At 25.9% G+C, this 27442-nt stretch overlaps 1 long non-coding RNA gene across 1 annotated transcript in view; it reads right to left on the bottom strand.

The window, feature by feature from the left end:
• LOC129961548 (uncharacterized) overlaps positions 1–27442 on the bottom strand; it is a 193338-nt gene that overhangs the window by 16260 nt on the left and 149636 nt on the right. The gene's annotated exons all lie outside the window — the stretch shown is intronic.

Genomic DNA, 27442 nt, shown 5'->3' with positions numbered 1-27442 from the left:
TTTGCACTCAAAGATACAACTATATTGTCTTTGGTTATTCTTTGTCTTTCATTGGGAGTTTTACAACCGTTTATCAGAAATGTAATTCTAATACAAACATATATTCATAAAATATTTCGTTTTTTCTGCATCCTATTGTCTGTGCTCGAACAATAATAATTTTTTTCTCATCCACGTGAATTTATTGTATCAGAATTAGAATACATCATTTTCTTCGTTAGTTAGAGAATTAAGCTAATTATGAAAATGAGTAAAACTATAAGTTTATTACAAGTGCATAAATCATTTATTACGAATCATCTTGACATAAAATGATTGATATTCAAAACTTAATTACTGGACTTTATTTCATTGCTTTCTCGTAATTTTTTTTCATTTCATTGTTTACTCATTAATTAATTTTCGAAATTGCTTGAAAAATATTACTGTACAGTTATATAGTTTTATAATTCTTCAAATACATAACGGTATAGATTTATCAGATCAGATAGCTGTGAAATAGAAAGACGTTTTCATTTTTCTGTCGTTCTGAATGAATTTCAATACATTTTAAATGTTTTAATTTTATATAAAATATACTGAAGGACATTTTTAAGCATATACATATATCATTCATGGTTTTTACAAATGATTTTTCGATAAAATCAGTAATAACCTTTAAAATTTCAGTTTTTTTTCCAAAAAAATAGAGTAATTGTTTCTGTTTTTTCATTTTTGATCTTTTTTTTCAATAAGGAGTAAAATTTCTCATATAATAGGAAAAATAATTTATCTAAAATGGTTGTTCTTTTTGAGGTATAAACATTAAACAATTGTAATGAAACCTATGAAAACAATTCTGTTTTTAAAAAAGATGCGAGAATGCACTATGCCTCTTGGCTATTTAAGGAGATAAATGTGATCATTGGCCGCTAAAAACCTAAGCACACTTCTTATTCAAGTCAAGAGAGGCAAAAATTTCGTAAGCTGAATCCATTTCTATAATCGCATTTTCCTTATTTTGTGTGAGATCAAATAAACGAAACTTTGCTGGTTTATTTCGTATGAAATATGCATGAGTGCTCAAGAGAAGCGAGATTTAATAAATGCTTCAAGGCTTGAAACGTTCCAGAAGATAAGGAGAACCTCTCCTAATAAAACTCATGCCCTCAACTAAACTATATAACATCTCTAAATTCTCCTTCCTTTGGGAGACGCTGAGACTGTTTCCAAGAGTCAATGAACGGCAGATATTTATCTTCTTTTAAAAGGAGGCAATGCTGAAAACAGATTACTTTCAACTAGATATTGTTTTTCTTAAAAGTGTTTCGAGAAATATCAATCTTGCTACTTAGTACTTTAGAATAAATGAAAGTTTAAAAAAAATAGTTAACACTTTTGGTTCGTAATATCAATTTAATTTCTATACCTTATTTGATATTTCTGTACCTTAATATAATACTGTAATTTTTGATCTTTAAAAGTAAAATTCTGGATAGTTCCAAGAGCTTAAGTTCTCGATTTAATGCGTCAAGTATTTTAAAAAATTGATAAATGCTTAGCAAATAAAATAATGTTTTTCCAAACTCAAATGGCGTAAGATATTTAATAAAATGGTTTCAAAGTAGAAATCAAATCCCTTTAACCTTTTCTAGGGCCGTGGGAAGTATGCTTCCCAACAAATTTATCAATCTTTGTATGAAATTATGTAGGTTGGCACAAGTTCTGACAAATTTTTTTAGTAAGTCAGAAACACTGATGCTTCAGCTCTTTATCTCAGACAAAATGATGTGTCTTGATTTGTTACTTAATTATAACCAAATTAATTAATTAATCAAATTAAATTTATCTAATAAGCTAAACGAATCATTTTTCTTATTCTAATTTCAAGCCTAAAAATATTTTAACATAATATGACTAGAAAAAAATGACACTTTAAAGAGTTAATGTAAATATATCGATAATAATATACAAATTAAGTGAAAAAATATGTAGACGGCTATTCAGATATTAGCATATAGCTTTATATTTAAGCTTTTTTCATTTATTTTATAAAATTGGATATATAAGCACATAAATGTCTCATAACTAGAATTTTCATATCAGTTACGGTTTAAGTAGATATAATATTGTTTAATATTTAATCAAATATTTATTGCAGTTTACTCAATTTAATTAAATATTGGTCTATTTAAGTGTCATTAAGCATCTGCACCATAGAAATGCCAATAGTAATTTTCCATAAATAAAAAGAGATACAAGCTAACTTTTCCATAAATAAAAAGAGATACAAGCTAACTTTTCCATAAATAAAAAGAGATACAAGCTAACTTTTCCATAAGAGATACAAGCTAACTTTTCCATAAATAAAAACAGGTACAAACTAACTTTTCCATAAATAAAAAGATATACAAGTTTACACTTGTATCTCTTTTTATATTTCTGTAGTGATTCTACTGTGGCATAAGATGTGGAGTGACACTGATATACAATCATAGAACAGACGTTAAAATTCGAAATTAAAATTACCTATTTTAAAGTTCATAATTTGTACTAAAAAATTGCTGGACCTAAAGTTCTGGTAAAAGGGTTGTGTGCATATTTATAGTTGAACAAATTGTGAAATTTCTTAAGGCAAAAACTTTTTGATTCCATACATAAATAGGCATAAATAGATAGCAGATAAACTGTTGATAGTTAAATAGCAGATAAATTGCAATAGATAACATGTAGATAATTAAATTGTCATGCATAGATTCATCAATAAATTCCATAATTCATCAATAGAAATAAATTCATAAACAGATAGAAAATTAATATATTTATAATTGATTAATTTGATATCAAAAATATATTTATTATAAACAGATTTAAGATTTGATTGGAAACATTATACAGTGAACGAATTTTAATTAATATAAAATGATTATATCGAAAGATATCTTACACTTTTTTGTAAAAGATTGTTTACTTATTTAGGTGTGTGATATTTAAATATTCTCTGAAAGACGGTAATAATATTTTTATTTTTTATTTTTGTGACACTTTAATAACATCTGTAAAGTTACAATTAGCATGCTAAATCGATTATTACTTCATGTATCACAACATATTTTCAATAAAATGTTTTGGAAAGTTCGAGATTATTTTCCACTCATAAATATTCAAGAATATTGAAACTTTTGTTTAAATTGCTTCTAATTCTGAGTCGCCATTACGCTGAAAGCATAAAATTGGAACGTTGTGTTGTATGAGAGAAAGAAATAAAAATCAATATAGTTTTTTGCTTAAAGAAATATTATTTTTAGTATTAAAATTAATAATTTGTGGATATAGACAGGCAATATTAAATGACTTTTATTCTTTTTTTACTTCTGCATTTCTTTTCTAGTATATAATATTTCTATCCCCTTTCCCTCTACTCATGAACGGACATTAAACGATACATCACTTTATTTTGTGATCATAGACAAAGTAATGCATTTCATTCACTGATTAATGTAAATACGTTTTCTTCTAAGCTTTTCAGACAACTTAGTGTTCTATGCAAACACTTTTTAATTGCGAAATATTCGCTATATGAATAGACGTATATTGGATATATTCTTGTTGCAGACAGGGAAAACGATTCACAGAACTTAGTTTTAATGTCCATTCATTTATTTTAATTATCTTTAATTAATATTATTATTGCAGCTTTTAAAATATTATTCTTTACATATTTTGCTGCTTTTGAAACGAATAGATATTTGTAAGCACATACAATTATAAGAATAATTGTTCCATAGGATGTATTTAAATTAATATAGTCTTATAATCGAAAATTTGTATTATAACTTTTTTTATTAAACATGGCTAAATTAATTAAATTAAATTGATATTTAAAATACAAAAGATTAATACGAAATGCGTTATCTAATTAAGTTATCATAGTTGAATTTTTTATTCCATTAATAATTCCGATATTTTACTAATTACGAGTACGGCAGATTATGATACTCGAGACTTTTATAAGAGATATTAAGCACATGAAAAAACATCATTAATTTTAAATAAATACAATTGGCCCTTTTCTTTTTTACAAAACTTGAATACATTATTCATTTATTATGGAGGAAAAAATTATTATAGTAAACTCAATAGTTAAAATTGTAAGAATTGCTTATTAAAAAATAAAATTCCCATTTTTTAGTAATATCATAAGGCACATTATATCGGCCAGACGTCTGAAAATGCTAATTATATTTTCGTAACAAAAAGAGTTTAGATAATTACTGTTTTATTTTTAAGATATGAAAAAGAGTCCAAGATTTTATTTTTACTTATAAAGGCAAACATTTTGTTAGCTAATAATATGGAAATTAACAAATCTAAACTAATGAAATTTGATTTGCAAAAAGAAGTTTTGATGTAGTTTTGAAATTTGATGAGAAACATGGTTATTGCTTATGGAAATTTTGGCACTTGTTCTTATTTCAATATATGGATGCTCCTTTAACAGTTTTTTTAATCGAAAATTCTTAAAAATACATTAATTCATTTCGAAAGACACCTTTTTATGGTTGAACGATAAACGAAGCCTGAATAAAACTGTTTGGCTACTTTTATTTTCGCGAACTGTATGTATAATTTTAATAAATTCATCTTATTCAGCTGCATAAGATATTTATTTATTATCAACGCATTTGAATTCTTCGTTCCGTATTCTTCTATCTATTCCTACGCTTATTAAGATTGAATTTTTGTTGTAATTATTTAACATTTAGTGGAGGCATAAAGTAGAAATCACACGAATAAAGTAAATTTTGGCAATATTTTTAAAGAAAAGTAACTTAAATTTTAAATATTTTCCTTTCCTCTCTCTCTCCTCCCCCTCTCTTTCTGTCATTTGTATCTGCCTGTCAAGTATAATTCTCAGATTCTTGTCCATGGTTAAACAAAAGAACTATAAATCCTTCTAAAAGCTAATGATGACAGAAATTACTATTTTTGCATATTTTCAAAAAGAACATATCTCCATTTTAATTTCTTACTCCTTTTTCTTACCAGTTTACGTAAGTATATTATAAGATTCGAATAATATTTTTTTCCTTATGCAGTGCTATTATTACAAGATAAACTTTTTAATACATTAGAGATGTGATAATATAAACGAAACTGCTTATAAAAATTTCCGCTTATCATCGATCTGTCTCTGCCATTCAGTGCAGGTACACTTATCACAATACTATATGAATACAATTCCTTTTCAAGATAAATCTGCACTTATTTAACATGCGTTAATTTTCAGTTAAAAACATTGATATTGATTACATTTTGGCATGAAGTAATTAAATAGGGAGGCTACTTTTATTACTTAATCTATTACTAATCTCTCATTTCATTACAATATGTATCAAGTGTAATCTATTCAAAGTTTATATATATATATATATATATATATATATATATATATATATATATATATATAACTTTGAGTAAATTATGAAATGAGAAAAAATTTTGCAATTAAAAATATAGTAAAATTTAGGCAAATATCTTGTGATTAAGAAAATATTTTGTGACCATCTCACATATTTTATCAAATCAGAAAACCTTTAGTCAAAATTTAGGTAACTTATAACATGCAATTTATATAAATTCTACAACAATTCAATGGATAGAACAAGGCAATTATACAAATTAAAAATGACATAAGATCTAAAAAAGAAAAAAAAATGAAAAAAAAAATATCAAGTGGTTAATTCAGATATATTCCCTTTATAATTAATTTCCCCAAAATAATCGAGCTACAGGAAAAAATTTCAATAATATTTATTGTTATGGTTTTAATGTCTCAGTCAAGGGTGATAAATTTTTTTCCTTTAAAATTACATTTAATCTTAAATTGACTTCAACTTGTTAAAGAATGAAACCCTTATCTCTAGAACTCGGCTTTTTTTCTCATCAAAATTTTACTACAGAATTCTAAAATATCATAGATGATTAAAAATTAAAATACAGCATGCATTTTCATTACTGCTTGCTTCTTGTTGTGATAATCACGTCTGGCCTCCAAATAAATTATTAAAGAAAATTAAATTAGGCGACATCTCAGTGCTAATACTTACCATTACATTTTTAAAACGGCTGTAGTTAGATACATGGTTACCAAATTTAATTCCTATGAAAGTTATACATTTTAACTAAATATTCTAGCTTCACGAAAAGGACCTAAACAGATTATTCTTGTGACATAATTAACGTAGGATTCTCCACATAGTTTTAAATTTGGTATCAAATATTTTTTTCATGAAAATGCTTACTATGACCAATTAATTTAACGTATTAATTATTGTTCTAAATATCTAATTATTACAACACAAGTAGAGGTATATGGTCCTTTGTTCATTAGAACTACTTGGAAGCCCTTTACAAATTAGTCTTTGGGAATATTTGATTAATTATTTGAAGAATAATTAATATTTTTCATATAATGATACTAAGTGAAATCATTTTTACCCAAAGTATTATTTTAGTTGTATGTTAATATTTCAAAACTAAAGAAATTTCAACAAGCAAATCAACTTTATTTTTAAAACTCATTATTTATTATAAAATAATACTTATCACACCAGAAACAAAGAAAATATTTAAAATATTTAAAATTTTACAATACAAAATATGTTTAAATTTCAAATTTTGCATAACTCATATTCTTTTAAAAGCTTTACATCGCTCTTTCATTGAGTTCTGTTTTTTTCTAATTTCCTGTTCGATCCTTTTACTTGAAATTATATTGTAAGAAAGATTAGCAGCGTTTAAAAACATGTATACACATGAAGAAATGTTCATAATTGTTTGGTTCTGAAGCTAAACCTTAATTCAAAGAGCACAAAAATTTGAAAATTTTATTAACACTTTTAATTTTGCCTGCAAAAATCAAGAAACTGAAAACGTGGAAATTTCAGATTTCGTTCATCAAAAATGGTATTAAAAAGCGAAGATGAAATATTAGTAACAACAATGAAAATAATTTGAGTTTTAATTCAACAACGAAATATTTATAATAATTACGCTTAAAATATTTTTTTAAATTTATTATAAATTGGAAGTAAAATTATGCGGCAAAAGAATTAATATCGTTCAAATGATATATTTTTTAAAATTATTTTCCGAAGTTATTTAAAAAAAAGCCAAAAATTCAACTAATTTTAAATTTCCAAGCAAATATTCTGAGGTGCACATTTCCACATACCAAAGCATGTATCAGCTAGTTCTGGTACCTCTAGGTTAAACAATCTAGCGTATAGAGCGCCAACACAGCACAAACACCCAAGAAAATACACCTTTTCATCTTTATTAGTAGTAGATATTAATATTCAAAAACCATTTCATCTTAATAAGATTAGATACATAGTTAACTCTGTTATTTTTTACCAAAATCAATAAAGATAAAATATTTTACATTTTGTTTAGTATCATTATTTTAAAAAGGAAATAAAGAAGCTACAATCTTTCATATAGAAATAATTAAATTCAATTATCTCTAAATTAGTCAATTCATATAAAATGAGTAAAATATGCATAATTGTTCGACGATAAAATACATAATTTCGCCATTAAATTGAAAGCCCAATATATATAAGAATTCCCTTACAAGAAACAAAAATAACATTATTAAGTATGCATATTTATAATTTTTAATTCATCATGATGAATAAATAAACAAATTGGAGTTTAATCATCACCATTTAAGCGTATGAACTGCTGAAAAAAAATATAATCAGACAATCTTCCCTTTGAAATATATTACGAAATTTAATAAATATTTATTATTTAAATATATATTTCACGTACCAATTGTTGTGTTCCATAATTCAGATAGACGGACAGTTTACACTTGGATAAATATTGTCTGAAATTGGATTAAAAACTATCTATTCTAATTAAGATAGAACGCCGAATTTCTTTATCTCACTATTTGGGCTTTTCAATTATAATGTATTATTATATACTTACAGAATATAACATTTCTTGAGTTTTACAATGGTGATAGAAACTTGTTTATAGGCATATGTTACGGAAAATGTAATAAACTGGTGATTATGTTTAATGATTGGAGGTTATTCATAATTAGCTGTATCTTTAGTGGGATTATGATTAATCGCGGGTAATTATGCATAATCATCGGGTTAATAACATTTACCGTAACAAAGACAAAAAACAACATAGATAATTCCTTTTATATCGTTTCGTTATTAAGAAAGTATTTACATTCCCATTGGCAGAAAAAATTCAACACTTTTTCAGTTTCTTCGGACGCACTGATGTATGTATAAATAATAAGAATTCTTTGCGCATTTTTATGTGCAAAAATAATAAAATATTTATGTTATAAACAATAATTAAATTCTAAAATTAATAAAAATAAATAATTTAAAATTAATAAAAATAAATAATTTAAAATTAATAAAAATAAATAATTTAAAATTAATAAAAATAAATAATTTAAAATTAATGAAAGTAATTTAAATTTAAATTATTTATATCATAAAAACATTTGCTGTTTTTTTAAATCTGATTCCTAATAGAATCAGTCAGGCTAAGCCTAAAACATATAGAATATATGTTTTATCAATGGAATCCGAGAAATCTTCAAACAGTTAATAAATAAATCATCTTAATTATAAAATTTGTAGCTTAATTTTAATTAAAATGATTTTTTATATTAACTTTTGATAACATTCACTAACAAGAATAAATAACTGATGTAATCATTTTATTTTTTTGTTATCATTATTTGATGAATGATTTTCTTCTTTAAATCAAAATTTAATTGCAACAATCCCTGCCTCTTATAATTTGTATTTGCTCATAAATTTATCTAGATGAAAGGTAATTATTGTCTGGAGATCATTTTCCTTTATTGTTTTTCTTTAAGTGTATCTTTCAGGAGTGATATTTGTAACGGAAAGGAAAAGCTATCAGACTGGGTAATAGAGAAATATTCTTTTAAGTACTGAAATAATTTAGATCAAAATGTTCCCTTTATGTTGGGCAAAAGTAAAAATCTTACAAATTATAAGAGATTTTCAACCATTGAGTCTGAGCGCTCCTATCAATTTCATCATCAATGACCAGTAAAAGAATGTTCTGAAAATGCACTAATTACTCTCCAGAGAGCTCATTTAACGTGATATTCAAGTTTAGAATCCATTTCGATCTTTCGTCAAAACTACTTGCAAACAATGAAGCTTCCACTCCAAATATTTTTCACAATCAACTAAATTTAGAGCATTTCATTTTCATATTTCAAAATTTCATGAATTTTATTTGTAATAGTTTATTTCAAGTTTAAAACTATAGTGTTTCCAGTAAGGACTTTCCTATCTGATTATATAAAAATGCTCCATGGATATTTATTTATTTAAACTTTATAGAAAAAAAAATTAATATTTGTAAAAATGTCAAAATAACAGTTTTTTTAACTATACAGTGGCTTGATTATGAAGTTTTATTATAAAACATCGCGGAAATGATTTTCTTAAATTTTTCTATAATTATTTACTAATAACATCATTCAGTGTATCATTTCTTTCAAAATTAAAAAAGTATATATCCTGGTTCCCATTTACAAATTGTGTGATGTACTGTCCAATTATCCTAAAATAATAATTAAAAAAAAGGTCTATGGGATAGATAAATCTAGAATACTAACATTGGTGTATTTCCATTTCATTCAAAAAAGTTGTTATGAAAGGAATTTTTTAGAGTTTGATTTCTAATTGAAATTTAATCGAAATTTTTATATTTATTGCATAAAAAAATTCTTACAGTATTTTAAATTTCAGGAAATTAGTTTTTCAGTGATACCAATTTTATATTTTTATGATTTTATGTAGAGTTTCAAAAAAATTATAAATTATTTTCCACAGATTTTACAACTTTACTTTTAGTTGCTTTATCAACTGCGTTTAAACAGAAGTGAGTTGCGATGATATTAAATATAATTTATGTACGTACGTTATCGCCGCTTTTATTACCAGTAATTTTTCCAATATTATGAAAATAGAATAAGTAATCCTGAAATATTAATGTGCTACGTTATTCCACAGATTCGAATCTCCTATTTTAACACTACATATACTGACATTTTCCATGAAAACTTTTAGAATGAGTGCCAACCTTTTTTCCTCAACGGAAGAAGAACGTTTTACTTCAGTTGCCATAGTTAGCAACAACTTTAACTCTGTTTCGGGGGGAAAGACAATTTTCAATGATTTAGTCTGCATGAGAAGGTTTTCGTCCCACAGCTCTGATAACTCTGCACTCTAAACACGGCTCTGATGACTTGCATTGTGAACAAATTGAAAATCATATAAAATATTAATTTTTGGTTTGAAAGAGTTTAGTTTTTATTAATATTTGACCGTTGAATTGAAGTATGTATTTTTAATTACTTCATAACAGATTTCATTGCCATAGTAGAAAAATAATCGAATAAATAATTAAAACATTATTTAATAAGATGTGCAAATTTTTTATTCCTTTGAGAAATATCTACGTAATTTTCCAAATGTCAGTTCAAACGTTTATGGTCAACGGCATGTTCTTAATTGCGGGGCAAGAAGGCTTTCAGACCCGATTCCATCTATTGCATGTAAAATATGTCGGTGCTAAATCCTCTCTTTCCGGAAGTTTATGATAAGATGCCAGCTTAAGTGTCATCGTCTTCTTCACACCAAGATTCAAAATTTCGAAGTCCATTTTAAAATAGTGTTAGTATTATTTTAAAATAGGATGTTATTCTAAATAATCTAAACGAATGTTAATCATAAATTTAAAATACGTAGTTAATTTTTCAAATCAAAACTTTAAATTTAAATCCAGGAAATTATAATTATAGTCCATTTTAGAAGAGTAAATTATTAATATGTTACAAATATTATAAATTATATATTACTCAATATATAACCTAATATGCAATAACATAAAGTTAATAAAAAATGCTATTATCATGTTCTGCAACAGAAAGAAAATTGTAAAAAGCTCGCAAAAGATTTTACTTTTGTTTTACCATAAAAATAGTACAAACTAATTATTATTCATATTCTTTTAATTTCGCTAATAGTGAACTATTTTATATTTTTAAGAAATTGTACAGTAGCATATTAAAATTCATTTTACACTTTAATAATAGGCATGCTTACAGAAATTCTATTTAGCAAAATAGTTAATCTTTATAAATAATGCAACATACTATATTCAAAACTATTATAAGCATATTTTCTCGTAACTTTTACCCTTAAATCTATTTTCATTTATTTTTCATGATGGTTTGTGCAGCTCTAAACACATGTTTAACTTCCGGAGAACATGCCTTAAGCAAATTTGATTTGCATACGCCCTGAATCTAACATACTGATGATACAAAGCAGTATAAAGTTTCAGAAGTTTACACTTGCTTTACTACACCGAGGAAAGTAGATGATGAAATTTCAAGAGAATTATTTTAAATTATGGAGCATGTTCAGATAAGATGGAAAGGGTAAGTAGTTATTGTGGAACATATGGTAGATGAAGAAGATAGCTACTATTCTTTCGTGAGTACACTTTTGTACATAGAATTATTTATAATATTCAAATGGTTCTAAGCACTCTTTCAGTTTTCAAAACATAAAATTTTGCATAAGTTGCTACAGTCCTTACGATAGTTGTTATTGCATCGCACATATGTTTCCAAATTATGTAAGTATCAATTGTAATAAATTAATGATTAATTGTATCAGGTGAACAATAATTTTCTTTTTTCACTTTCATTTGTTAAATATATTACAGAATTCTAAATAATATTATTTTCATAAAAAGGCAGGGATATATATTATAAAGCATTGTTAGTAAGTCAGCCATCTAACTCTCCAACCCGCAACGAAGGCACACGGATTTAAACTATAAAAACTAAATGACCGGACCACTGCAACAGCAACATTGGTGGGAACTGTGGTTGAGTCCTAAGGGCCGTCACCGGCCGCGGTACAACCCTCCCCGAAGGAAGTACGTCCCGTCATCGATGGGAGGAGTCAGATCCCCCACCTATTAGTGTACCCTCCAGGGTGGCGAGATCCAACCACCATGCCGGAAGCATCTCATCCTCAATTCGAGGTGCCACTCCCTATCGGATAAGCATTGTTAGTAAAGAAGAATAAAAAATACATAATAACCTTGAAGTCAAAGCAATCTTTATTTGAATTTTATCTTTAAATCTTTATCTTTAATTTGAAGCAATTTGCTAGTTTACGATGTACCAGAAAGGGGGGGGGGGGTACGATTAAAAGCGACTAGACGATATAGAGGGTATTATTTAATTACATATATAAATTAAATATACTTTCCTTAACCCTTTAAAGGGCCATTTCTTTCTAGTCATATTATGTTAAAATATTTTTAGGCTTGAAATTAGAATAAGAAAAGGGATTCATTTAGCTTATTAGATAAATTTAATTTGATTAGTTAATTATTTTGGTTAATTTATCATTAAATAACAAATCAAGACACATCATTTTGTCTGAGATAAAGAACTGAAGAATCTAAGTTTCTGACTTACTAAAAAAATTTGTCAGAACTTATACCAACCTACATAATTTCATACAAAGATGGATAAATTTGGTGGTAAGCATACTTTTTCCCACGGCGCTAGAAAGGGTTAAATAAAAAAGACAAGATAAAATCAATTATGTTTTCATAAAATCTTTCATTCCAGGTTTATATCAAATTCTATATTTGTTTTGAAATATTCTTATTAAAACATTTCCATCTTGGATGGGATTTGTTAACGTCAGATATGTTAATGTTGTTAATTAATATCCTTAATGATAGCACATAAAAAAATAAGCGATCTAAATCGAGACAAACTTAACAGAAACTCATTTTAGCAGGTATTATCTTTCATATTGTTTTTTTCTGTGCGTATCAACCTATGTGAAGTAAACAGAAACAGAAAGAATAGAAAACCCTATCCGTTACGTTACACTTTATTAAGGAACAAACGAATCCATGTACACGAGGTGACAGGGGTGGAGACCGAAATTCGATTAATTGTGATTGATGATAAAAATCAAGATAGGTAAGATGGATGTCTAACTTTCTCGGGAAGAATACAATTGCTTTTAGAAGAAGACTGAATCTCTCTTAGTGTTTGAAAGAGTCTACCCTTGTTGCTGTGGTGAAGCAACCAAATCTGGAGTCTTGTCTTTTCATTCATTAATAGGTTTTGGGACTAACGATTCTTTATGAAATTATGAGGTTTAACCATTCGTATTTGAAGTGAACTCTAGTCATGAAAACTGCCTTTTTTTCATATAAAAGTTAAAGTGAATAAATTACTTTTTTTTCTCTTTTTAGTGAATATTTTGAATTTATTTGATAGATAGTTTTCTTAACTTTATTCACTTATTTTTGAAGGATTTATATTTAGATTACAAAACAGATTTAACTAGAAAATACAAGACTCTCTATTTGACTGCGTAATCAAAATACAACTTTCAGACTCATTTTATATTAGGAGAGTTTATGCTTAGGCAAGCAATTTTATTCTTCGTAGGAATTGCCTTTATAGTTATTCAAAAATCTGCCAATTTGCATATCAGTGTACTTTACAGAATCTCATTTAACTAATTGAGAAAATTAAATATTTTACCTGTTAATTTAAATATATTTATACTTTATTTCAAGCTTTATTATCAATTATTCTTTAATGAACACCATATACATCATTAATAGCCGTCAGTCTTACATCACCATATGTTTTCTAGAGTTATAGCAAAATTTTTATACAAACTATCATTACTTAAATAGAATTAATAAATTATTTTATATATTAATTAATTAATTATTATTATTATTTATTATATATTTTATATATTTATTATTGAGTATATTTATTTATTAATAAATTAATAAAAATCAATTAATTATCCAAATTTTAGAATATAACCAACCAGTCAGGATGTTTTTTGTTTATCAAAAATGTGTAATTGTAAAATTTTCATTTCTATAATAAAATGCAACTATTTAAATTTGGTTTAAATTTAAGATATTAATATTTCATGTTAACAAATAAATCCCTGAAAGCTCTTAGTGTTATTTTGAACACAAAATTCTACATAGTAAGGATAAATGATCCAAACTGCTGAATATATTTTTTTCTCATAAAAAAAACAAAATTCTTATTTTTTGTCCTACTAATTTCTTCATAGAGAAATAATTCATGCCTGTCTGTTATATTATTGGATAAAATATAAATATCTCTAGTTATTCCTAACATAAATTGCAGATAATAAGATTAAATATGATAAGATAAAAATAAGATTCGGCAATTCTGTAAAGGATTAGTAACGAAACAATGATCTACTTTTAGCAGTTGTAATGCTATTCTTTGCTAGTTGCATAGATTTGCCTACTAAAAACTAGGCCAAATCTTTCTTATTAATACAAACCTTTACAACTATGGCTCATCTTTGACACCCCCCCCCCCCTCAAAAAAAAAAAGAATTCAAAACCTTAGAACCAAAATTGCATGTATCTGTCACTGGCTGGTGAATTCTAAAATTAAACACATAATTAGCATCATATGATTTCAAAAAATTTGCATTTATTTTATATAAAATACTACTTTAAATCAAATATTTAAGCGTTTTTTAAGTTTCTAGCATAATTTTTCTACATATAGAAATTATTATGAAAATCAATTATTTTTTCCCTATTTCCTTATGAAAAATATTTAGTGTATAGATTACTATGGTGGAAGTAAAATATTTTTTTTATAAATATCATATTTTACTTTGTGATTAGCTCCTTTTACTAGACAATCGAACATTTTAAAGATTATTTCTGTATTTTATAAGCTGTTCTGCTATTATTTATTTCCATTTAAAAATTTGTAGTAGGACTATTTTAATTATAATTAATATTTAAATTACGTTTCTAATTTTTTTAATAATCATACTATAAATAACACTGATAATTTCATTTTTAAATGATTGAAAATTATACAGATTAGTGCAGTTCGTATGAATTGGAATTTAAATGAAAGAGGTTTATTAAAATTACCTTGCATTTCAAACTGTTTATAACATTTGCATTTTAACGAATATGAAAATGTACTCTTAACTAAAATTTATTCTATATTTTGAAATTTTTAATGTTTTTGTAAAAAGAAAAATCGCATTATTTCATGAAATTATCAGAATATTTGAGAAATATCTGTTTAATCTATATTAAATAGAGCTCCATCTGGGGAATAATGCTTCAAAAATCTTTTGAATTATTTGCCATGTCCTTTTTGTTTATAGCAAAACGAATTAACTTCAGCATCTAATTTGGATTACAGGAAATTCCATTTACATTTTGGTAAAAATATTGCATCTGCTTTGCTTAACCTAAAAGGAAGTAAATAACCCATGATGTTTAAGCACGGCTTATACACTCCATTATTAAAGTAAAACAAGATCAAGAGGCAGAATGCATACAAAAAATACAAATTCTACAATTTCTTAAGTTTCGCTTTGCAATGCAAATTTCTTGCCAAATGAATTTTTGGTGAACTTCTGTTGGGAGAGCCATTAGGAAAGAGGGGGTAGAGATGGGAACAGAAGAGAGGCGGAAAATCGTTTCTGAAGTTCTCAAGAGAACATCATGATAAATCGCTGGCTTTGGAGTTGCTGTTCTCAGTCCCAATTGGCTTTTGGCGAATACCTAAAAATGAGTTTTGCTCCACATCATTATTCATCTAGGTGGATGAAGTTTTATACCTGAATGTATTTCAATTTAAAAATAAGTTCAATAAATATGTTTAAATTAATTCCAATATTTCAAATAAATAGAAAACAGCAATATCATTCATTTCAGGAAAGAAACTAAACAAACCGAAATTTGAATTTCTTTGTATAGCTCATATTTATTGCATTGATGCAAGATTTCTTAACCCTCATATTATGAAAATTTTCTTTCAAATATCATATCGATATGTTGTTTCATTAGCAGGAAAATATAGTATATAGATGTCTTAATTGAATGATTTTATAAGAAAAAATTCTCTTGAATAATTATTTTTAACCCTCCAATAGAGCAGATATTTTGATTAGACATTTTTCAGTACTGAAAATTAAATAGACGTAGTACTTTTAGAAGAAAAAAAAATATGTTTCATCTTAAGCCAGTTTTGGAAACTGCATTTAATAGGCAGATTAATATCATAATTTCTAAACATACATTTCAACCCTTGCATTCAAATATTTTGCAACAAAAAAATTCAAAATTGTGTCATAAAGTACGGTAAAGTAAATAAATGCTAAAATGTTCAATATGTTTCCTATATCATATTTATATGTGAAAACATATATACGTATGCACTTTAATAAATCATATATTCATAATATTTTTTTGTCAAATTCAATAAAGCACAAAGTGTTGTGATTTAGAAGAGTTTTCTTTCGATTTTTAGGCCATTAGAACAACTTAAAATAATCCTAATAAAAATAAATAACTATAAATGGATGTACATCCATATCTGTTGCATGTACGACACTGTAATACCTGTATACATTTTACTTAAGAGAATTAAGAAAAAGCTATATATATTATAGTATATGCAGACATCAAGGAATATATATACCGCTGATATACTGATATTCACAGAGCAGCATAGGAGAACAAGGTCATCTGAAAGGGTTCAACGATAACATTACTTATAAGAGAGAAAGAGAGAGAAATATGTGCCGAAATGATATCTAGAGATATGAAATATATCTATAGATATAAAGGTAAGAGAAATATTAAAAGATTCTTTAGATATTCATTATATGTAATCTTTTCGTTCTATAAATATTAATGACGAAAACTGTCACCTGATATGAACTACAATAGAATGAGCCAATAGCAGAAATTTTACATACAATTTTTTAGACGCTTTGCAAATTTTTATGATTAGGTGACATTAATTTTATGCATACATCGATAGCGAAAGATCCAAATAGTTCTATGTATTTTGAATTAAAAAAAATTTTAAAAAATTATAATGAAACTAAAAAGATTTCACAGGGTATTTTCATAAGAAGTAAAGTAATTATTTTCGGATTCTAGATTTTACATTATAATATAAGAAGATCTATTTTGTAGATGCAATCATTGTTAAGAGATGATATATTATCAATCTCTTATCTTGATAATATATCTTACCAATCAGATGTAATATATTATTTTCTATCAGAATTCTATATTTACCAGATTTAAATTTTTGGTGTGATTTGAAATAAAAGAAAGCACTTGAAGAAAGGAAGTGGGATTATAGAGACAAATTTGATCCAATTTTGTGAAACACTTTTGTTTTAAATCTTAAAATGGCTAGAACGTTTTGCTAAATTTGACTAATTTTATATCGAAAATATATAAAAAGGCGTGTTTTATAATTTTTCAATAATGCAATTATAGATTCAATAAAGTAATAATATAATTTGTCATACAATTTAATGAAATATTTTCCAGATGGAAATATATATGTAAAGATCTTCTATGGTTTATATCTAATAAAATTAGTGATTGGATCTCGATTACAGTGGATCCACTATTCACAGAAAGGACTAATAAAATAGTATAAACCGGCAATAGAATTATAAGAGATATAAATTTAATTTTATTGCTTTTGCATTTATTAAAAATTGAATAGATAACATATATAACTTCATTTGGATTATGTTTAAGTAAACACAACCAAATACTCCTTGTTCTCTCTAATCATCACACATTTATTGCGTTTTGTTTAACAATAACCCGCAAACTCTAAAAATTTCATAAAAGAACATAGGACGAGAAGAATACATGCAACGAATTTAAAGTATGAATAAAATAGCTCCCAGAAGCGTAAGACTTCAATATATGCCCAAGTACACTACTTGTTTTCTCCTTGAATGCACAGAATTAGACGGGTCTCCGGCATATTGAAATGTACTTCTAAATTTTATGCAATTGTAAAATGCTTTGAAAAATTTCACAGAATTTTAAAGCTTATGTCAATAAAGACATTAAACTTTTCTTTTTTTAATTCATACACTGTGAAAATGTTTTACTTTTTGGCGTATAAAAATTTGTTCAACAAAAAATCATGCATGTTATATTTAATTTTATCCTGTTTTATCATACTGATACTGACTTATGTTGCTACTAATATTTTCTTATGTTATACTTATTATGTTTCCAATATGAATACTGCCATAACTCGTCATAATTCCGGTAATTATCGCCAGACTATGAGAATAAAATTCCATTTTTTAAACTTTCAGATTACACAAGTAAGTTAACGAATTTAAAATACGATAATAGACTTGACACAAACTGTTTAAGTAACTTGGAAATTCTTATGGGCCTCGAATCAAAGATGTTTCTGTCCAAAATTTAAGACTTATTTATCTTAGGGTCGTGGGCAATGAATTTAAACACGAGGCCTACGAAATCACTTAAAAGGTAATGCATCGGCAAAAACTCCAATAAACTGGTCCAAATCACTTTCTTTTCGACAATTTTATTTTCTTACTTTAAATTTGTACTATTTGTTGATTCATAAAAGTGTAAGTATTATTATTTATTGCTACCATTGTTCGCTGAAAAATTAATTTTCTTAGGAAAAAAAATTATCAATATGAAGCACAGTAAAGTTTTTTAAAAAAATCAACTATCAATAAATAAAAACCATTGGAAAATTTGAATAATTTTTATAATCTTAATTTAAAAATAAACGATAATACAGATATTTATGCATATAGATTTTGATCATTAATATTAATAAAATAACTCTTACGCGAAATAATGGAGTACTGATATAATTTTTTTTTAATTTCCAAATCTTTAATATGAATTATTTATTTCAAATTGCAATAAAAATAGTGATGAAAACGTTAAAACATCTAAGAAAATTTCAGTAAAGCTTATTTTTAACTATTTAAAATTAGGAGACAAAATTCCATCAAATTCAAAATAAATATTGAAAAGAGAAATTATATTATTGGATAAAATCTCTATCTCAACTGGATATGATTAATTTTGATTGAACCAAGTAAATTTTGTTCACCACTAAAAAATATCTTGCAATATAAATTCAAAACTTAAATATAATTGAATAAAAACAATTTTAAAAAATGTTTATTTCTTTTTTTTGCGCCTGAATTCAAAACACAGAATATAAAATTCATCAATACAACCTTTTCTTACTTCAAATATTGTGCAAAACTCAGCATTTAAAATAAATACAAAAAATTGTGTTTTTGCATGAAAATACAATGTTACTTTTACAAGAAAATATATTTCTAAATTTAAAAAACTATGCTACATATTTTCTTTGAAATTTCGGTAGCATAACCACTCGGGAATCTTCCCACTCTCCAGTTTAGCTGTTTCATTTTTCATGAACTATTGCCATGTGTTGTCATAGCAACACAAATACACTGCGTCCCGTTGTATGCATCCGGAAATGAATTGAGCACTGATAGACAGTTTTAGTGCCGACCCAGGAAATTAACCCTCTTGAAGTTTCAATTTTTAAACACAATACTATTTGATCAACGAGAAGTTTAAATTTAATCCAGTTGGGATTGAAACTTTAGTGACACTTTTAAACAGTATCTGAGACTACTGTTTGCTTAAGAACGTTGGGGGAAACATTGCAAAAATACTCAGCTATTTATAGGAGATAATACCATAGTGAGCAAATGCTTTAGATGTACTTTTTATCTTTATTTAATTTGAAATATTTCTTTATATTCTTAGCTTCTCTCAAATATTAATTACTTTTGGATGCAAGAAAATATTTTCAAAGCAAGAAAGGGATTAAAACTGAATAAAACTAGAAAATTGTCGAAATGTCGTTATTCAGATGTGATGATTAGAAAATAATAATTGGTAGATATTTATTTTAATTGTCCAATCTTTTGTTTCACTAATAACATCACACATCAGTTTTAAATCAAATAATTTAAAACTGAGAAAATGAATAGTATATTACTTCACCAAAAATACCAAATATAATTTGAAACAATTGCAATAGTATAAGTATACGTAATAAAAATTAATTTTTATAAATATGAGTAGATTTTAAAATATTAGAAAGCATTTAAGATTTAAAGTATTAGAAAACAACTATAGTAAAAATGTTTCTAAAAAGTTATTTTTTTAAAAATGCTTTCTGAATCTTTAGTTTTTAGTTTAATTAAAGTGTAAAACCCATAATATTACAAAAAAATATTATTATCAAGAAATTAATTAATCCTAGCATAACTTTTTTAAATTCGTTAATATGTGCTGTAACTCATACCAAATTTAAATTTAGTTAGTCGATTTATTGATTTTTAAATTCTGAAAATATTAAAATAGAGAATTATTATAGATATCAAACATGTTTATAAAATTTTAAAACATTAACACTTAAATAAATGAATAGAAAACTAATTACCATCAATTACATACAATTATGTAAAAGTAAAATAATTGTGTGATTATCAAAATAATTGTTCATTTATTTTTGAATAAATAATGAATATGAAATGTTTCTTTAAACAGCTGCTTTTATCGGCACTTTTAAGCGAAATAATGTTTTAATTAAAAAATATATAAGCCAAAGGAAAAAATCGTAAATGCCATTGGCGCTGACAAAAATACTTTGAATAAATTTGAACTCAAAAAGAGTATTTTGAATTTTATCTAACGAATCCTTATATTTTTTTTATGTTTCTAGTAATATGCATTATGACTTTAAAATTTTCTCCTATAGTGTTCTGCGTTCCAAGAGTGACGATTTTTTCTATGACCTAAATCCTTTTTTCCTTACTGTAATCTGTGTGCACGTAGTTCGTATCCGGGGATCAAACATGGTATATAAATTGATGTACCAAATGTTATCCTTTAATTTTACATTCATATTTTCTGCACAATCATATAAAATTTCTTCATCAAGACATATACTTTCTGTCAACATTATTAGTTTCCAATAATTTTACTCATTAATTATATTCATATTCTATTTTATTTTCAATATCCGTTTTTTATAATGCGATGTTTTTTCATGCGATACTTAATACATTTTTAAAATATATAAATGTAAAAAAAAAAACCACACAGCCATGACATTAATAATAGGAAAATTAGTATTTTGACCATAATTATATTATGATTTTCAATGGATATATTTGAATTCCTTTCATATGATTGCATTGTATTTTAATATCTTTATAAAAAAAATTTCGAGTAAATGTTTACATGTTTCATAAAAAGATATTTAAGATATTTCTTGTATTCACTCCATTAATAAAACAATGTATAAAATCATATTATTTCCTACATTATAGTTTTGATATATATCAGGATTTATGGTTATAATGCTCAATTAAACACAAATTTAAAAATACACATACGAAAAAAAGATTATACGCTGCGAAAAATATAAGAAAAAAGTTTTATCTGAATTTAACATTATATTCCTTATGAATTCATCCTTAAATGATATGCAATATAATGTTTACTGATATAAGCTTAAGGACATGACAATGAAAAAAGATCATTAATGAATTTGAAGAATTATATAACACATTTACCTCGGGAGGGTGATCGTTCTCCGATTCAGGTCTAAATTACGATCTGTGGATCAGTGAATGAAATGCGTGAATGAAGTCCGCCCCGTAAAAAGGGTTGTGACGTGTGTGTAGCTAAGTAATTCTCTTGGCCCTAGATGGCGCTACTATAAAAACAAGACGTACCCCCACCGGCTTAAAATCGCTATCTTCGTAGCAGCGGGCTTGTCCATGGCAAGTACCATATGAGACAACAACATAACAAAGAATAAGTTTATAAAGTGCAATAAAGAAATTATTTCACGATTCAAATAAGAACAAACACATACTTTAAAAAAATGAATAGGAAATATAAATTCCAGATGTAGAGATGATCGATTAAAATTATTTATTAGTGTTTATTATTCTAGATCAAGATATATAAAAAAATCTCTCAATACATTGGAAAACAAGGAATCATAAGATAATAATCATAAGAATTGAAGAAATATGAAAGAGGATGCATTAAAGTGAATCAATATCATCATAGATAGTGAAGGCTTATTATCTAAGTTTGTTTCGGTTGGAAGGATATCAGTTCCATCAAAGCAAAGCGAGCTGCACGAGGTGGTATTCACTGCGAGTATAATCAACAGGAACAAAAAGGAAATTCTGTATTAATATATGAAAGCTTTTCTTCTTTCAAACAACCGGAACACTGCAGCTTATTTAGATTTCTCTCGTATTGTACATGTTATGGTCAATGTGAATAATCTGTCATTATTAGTACTAACCGATTTGATTATCATTAATAATGACCGTTTAATCATTAATAATGACGGTTTGGTTATTATTACTAATTACCGGTTTGTATTAATAATGACCGATTATTCATATTGACCATAACATATATTACTTTTATGAACTTAATGGGCAAATTTTTTGTTTTTAAATACGATTTACTGATAAGAGTCTATGAGATAAGGACCAAAAAAATATTAATAATCATGATAAATGTTTTTATATACATATATATTCTATGTTATCATATTATGTATACAAAGTTCCTTCCATTTTGATCTAAAAAAAATATTTTTAATGATTTAAAGCATATTTTTTTTCCTTTACTTTTATTAAGTCAATTTCTTTTAAAGATGGAGTCAGAATTTACCTTGCATTTTCACGATTTTTTAATAATCGAACGTTGTATGACATTATACTCGCTTCTGATTGTTCCAATATTGATGTAAGTAAATATGATTTTGGATAGATCAACGTATTCAGTTAATATTTTGTACAAAGTATATTCCTAAATAATCAATAACTTCAAACGCACCAGTTAAAAAAAATAATAGAATTTTATATACAGAAAGCTTTGCTTTGAATGGAAGTAAGTGAGCATACGATGAAAAATGAACAAATTAATGAAATTATGTGACTGGCAATTGTAGTTTTTTATGTATTTAATTTTATAGCCTGGAGTGAATTTTTTTTTCTTCCTTTCGTTTTTTTTAAATTTCTTTTTTCTTAAATTTTTCAATTTTGAGTAAGCTGCATAAAAATGTTTTATTGTTTACTTTTAAAATCTCTGTTTTTTTGTGCTTTCCTTCATTTCTTTATTTCCTATACATAACAGAATTACAGAGAACTCAATTTCATTAAATAATTTTAAGTGCTATCGTTCGTATAGTGTTCCAAAAACATCCTTTATGCATGAAACCCTTTCCAACACAATGCTTCACAGGTTTACCGATAAAAGTTTTTAAAAAACATCTGCAGTCTTTTAAGGATAATTGTTTGTCGATAAATAGTGTTTTCATTAAGAATATCAGAACATTTTGAATCTAATTATTTTAGGAATTTCCCTAAAGTTAAGGATATGCTTTTCTTTTCTACTTACATATAGTTTAATTTGTTTCTTCGATTAATTTTTGAATCGATTAGTTTTGGATTTGTAAATGAATTTATTTAATAGTTTTGCTTTATACAACCAGCTTTTGAAAATAAACATTTTGGAGATATTATTATACTTGCGGAATATTACACAAAAAATCTGATTATGTAATTTTTGAATTACTCCATAATGTGGTTGTTTTTTATGCACGGTATTTGAATTATAAGCCATGGTTGAATTACGAGCATCAATTACTTGTTTGTTAAATTACATTCTCTTACACATTGATAACAACTTTGAAATTCAACTTCAAAAATTGATAAATGGTCCCTGATTCCATCTATATCTATAAATATTTTTTTGTAAAACCTTTATTGACCAATTGTATAGCAGATAATTATTTTTCACTTCTTTCATCGCAGAGCTCCCCCGAACTCGGAACCTCTAAGATCCCCTATAAATTCAATGCATATGCATGAAAAGATTTATTGAATTATTATGTTAAATGTTACATTCAATACATAATATATCAATATAAGAATTATAAAATACTCAATACCATTATACATAAAGGTCTATGTTTACTGAAGAAAATGACTCCATGGAATTTGATATGAAGTTTAATTTGCTTTGGAAGGTACTTGATTGAGGATATATATGAAACAAATAATTTTGGACTCGAACCTGAGGAACGCCAAATCTTTGCTAGTCTGGAATAACAGCTTAAGCTTTCTTGCTTTGATTTTCGATACTTAGTCTTACGTTACGTTACTTGAGATCGTAAGTAGAGTTCCTAAGATAAAATGACGAGGTAAGAAAACAGTTAAATGTATAGTGAAGTGGATCACCAACTTCCTGCAGTCACAGTGGTCAGATTCTTTGATGTGAAACCACTTAAGTGCTCGGGGAATATACCACGATTGTTCGCAAAGTTTTTGTTTCGGCTGTTGCATGGAATTTTTCTATCAAAATGAAATAAGAATTGAAAGAGAAAGAAGTACAGATCCGTTTCTAACACTGCTTTAGGCCTCTTTAAAGCCACGATTATGATATTTTGTGTTCTTGAAATCAGTTGTAAAGTTTTAGCTGATGAAGATGAAAATTTTTGGGGAGTGAGGGTTAACAAAGATTCGGTTTCAATCCTCCATCCCTAATGGCCCCAAATCTAATATCTCAGAAATCGCATTTTTCTTTCACTTCTTAGAAATTTGGTTATATATGTTCAGTCGTAAATTTTTATAACAGTTTACAATAAAATGAACTTAAATTATAGAGTAAAAAAAATCAAGAAATTTGAATGATTATTTAAAAAAATGATGCGAATAATGTAAGTTCTGCTTTTTGAGTTTCCACAAAAAGTTCTACCTTATGTTGAGATTTATTATAAAAAATAAATGAGCTATTTTTTAATAATAATTTGGAATTAATGCAAACCTTATAAAAATAGATTTATTGTAAGTATTTAATAAAAAAAATTAAAGGTTAAAACATATGAATACAGAGAAGCATCTGTGGTTTGGTAAAACACAAAGTCTAATGTGGGATATAAGTTGCTGCCAAAAAAAAATGATTAAATAAAATAAAACATGTGGTAAAATTTCTCAATTAATCATAATTAATTAATTCAATTAGTCATAATTAATTCAATTAATCATCTCATTAGTCATAATTTTTCAAAGACTACATCTCAGATATGAAAAAAAAATCTCCGTCCTCGCAATAAAAGAGAGTTCGGAGGTTTGGAAAGATCAGTCAAATTATACAAATCTACAGTTAATTATCTTATAAAGCATGCCAAACAAATTGCAACACATTTTAAAATCCAACGTGTTTCTTGCAGTAGAAAAAAGTATACGACGTCACGACATTATATAAAATAGCATGTATACAAATTTGTCGATTATTTTTGATTTCAAAAACAGCTGTCAACTGACAATTGAAATGATACTTTCTATCAGTCATAATTTCATTTTTTGCTTTAGATTGTAAAATCTTTTACATATATATTTATGAAAATTCTAAAACGATTGCTATAATTTCAGATAATAAAACTGTATTGAAAATTTGCGTTTCTTCCGTATATTTCAGAATTTTGGCCTGGTGTCATAAATTATTTTCTAATTTGCAATTCATAATTAAGTTCTACACCATTATACTAATTATCCTACCTTAATTAAAGTTTTATATTTTTTGAAACGTTTAATGTTTCTTTTTATACTGACTGTGTTAAGATTCCAGAAATGAGTTTTAAAAGATTTTTATATGCGTTTCTAACAACTCACCGAAAATTTCTAATTTACTAACTCTTTCTCTATAAATATTTTTCAGAAACAAAGATAAATGCTAATCGCTTTAGAATTGCATGCGAAGAGCAGAAAATGCCAATCTCATCATTTGAGTTCTCTCGTCTCTAGTTATTTGGTCAGAATTGTCTACATTAAAAAGTAAATAAAAATAAATTTAAAAAAAACAGTATTTCTTTAGTATAGTAAATAATGTAATTTTATTTAAATTGTTTTCTCCAATTTATAAGATACTAACTTTCTTCGACTCCCGCCAATTTTAAGGACATATCAAGAGCAAAAAGTTTAATAAATTTTTTATATAGTACTTGGTTTAATGATTCCCTTACTAATGAATTTTTTTTATTTTCAAATTTCGGGAGTCCATGTAATTTGCCTTATTTCAGGAGCCTAATACGTACTTTTACTGGTTCTTTCAACTGCCTCTTCCTAAAATTTCCACTTTAATCTAAAGCGATAAATGATTAAGTTTCCGCTAACCTAATGAGGAGTCTACTGGACGAAAATATGTTAAAAAAGGTATATAAAAATTAAAATTATTCATCGCCAAGGTATTTTTTCTAAAACTAAATACGTTTTATAATTTTTGTAATATCGGAAAGGATTTTTTTTTATTGACTTAGTGAAAAAAAATGTATTTAAAGGTAATAAAAGAGCAAAAATTGAAAGTTTAAAAACGAAAATATATTTTTACTTTACAGAAAGATGCTGTTTAATATGTTACAGCAAAGAGTTACAATGTCAAATCATATTTTATAAAGAATCCCAACAATCTCTTTACTTCAGCAATCAATTATTGAAGAAAATTCCATGATAAAATATTTCTAGTAGCAATAAAAACCATTGGAGCATGATTACAACAAAGAAAAGTATTGTTGTAAAGTATACTTGCAATCGTTTTTCTAAAAATGTATAGAAATTGAGGAAAAAAACGTGTGCGGTAATTCATATCTTAGAAAAAATTAATTGTTGAATTTTTAACTAAAGGAAAGCATTAATTACCTTACTGTATTATTTCACAAATCTTCAGAAAATCGAAAAAAATTCAAGATTCTTAGTTCAATTTCGTTTCAAAATTAAAAGAATAGTCCAAGAGTCGCATATTTCTAGTTCTAGGTCCAGAAGTGGCACAATTATAGCACCAACAACGAACTGATTCGTAAAAAAATAGTAAGAAATATTAAAGATGGTTATACCAAATGGCATCACTAATATTTAATCCAAACTAAACTAATTTAAATTATCAACTGATAAGTAAGTTCTGAAAACATTTAAATGATGATTTGACATTAAGAAAGTAAAATAAAAAAGTCTGAAGGAAAATAATTGAATTAGTCATATAAAAATTAAAATGTTATATAAAAAAGATATGAAAGTAAAGGATTCGAAAACTTAATAAATGAAATAAAAATATGATATAAAAATCAAATATCATTACTTAATAAATAATAATATTATTGTTATTTAGCTTTTCATAATATATGCAAGAAGTATTTGAACCAGCTTAAAATTATATGATTATCTACCAGTGGTTCGAATATGATAGTAATCTTTAAACAACTATCAGCGTTGCGGAAAAATCTGAGATAACAATTATTCGGTTGCTTTTAATAAAAGATTTAATACATGAATGATTAAGATAGGTGACTGTTTTAAAAGTTCGCTAGAATTTCGTATTCAAGCCTATTTTTTGA

Source organism: Argiope bruennichi, chromosome 2, assembly GCF_947563725.1.
Source record: "Argiope bruennichi chromosome 2, qqArgBrue1.1, whole genome shotgun sequence".
In the NCBI taxonomy this organism is placed as follows: domain Eukaryota; kingdom Metazoa; phylum Arthropoda; class Arachnida; order Araneae; family Araneidae; genus Argiope; species Argiope bruennichi.
The sequence above is the reverse complement of the archived record's forward strand: the minus strand, read 5'-3'. Positions and strand labels throughout refer to the sequence as shown.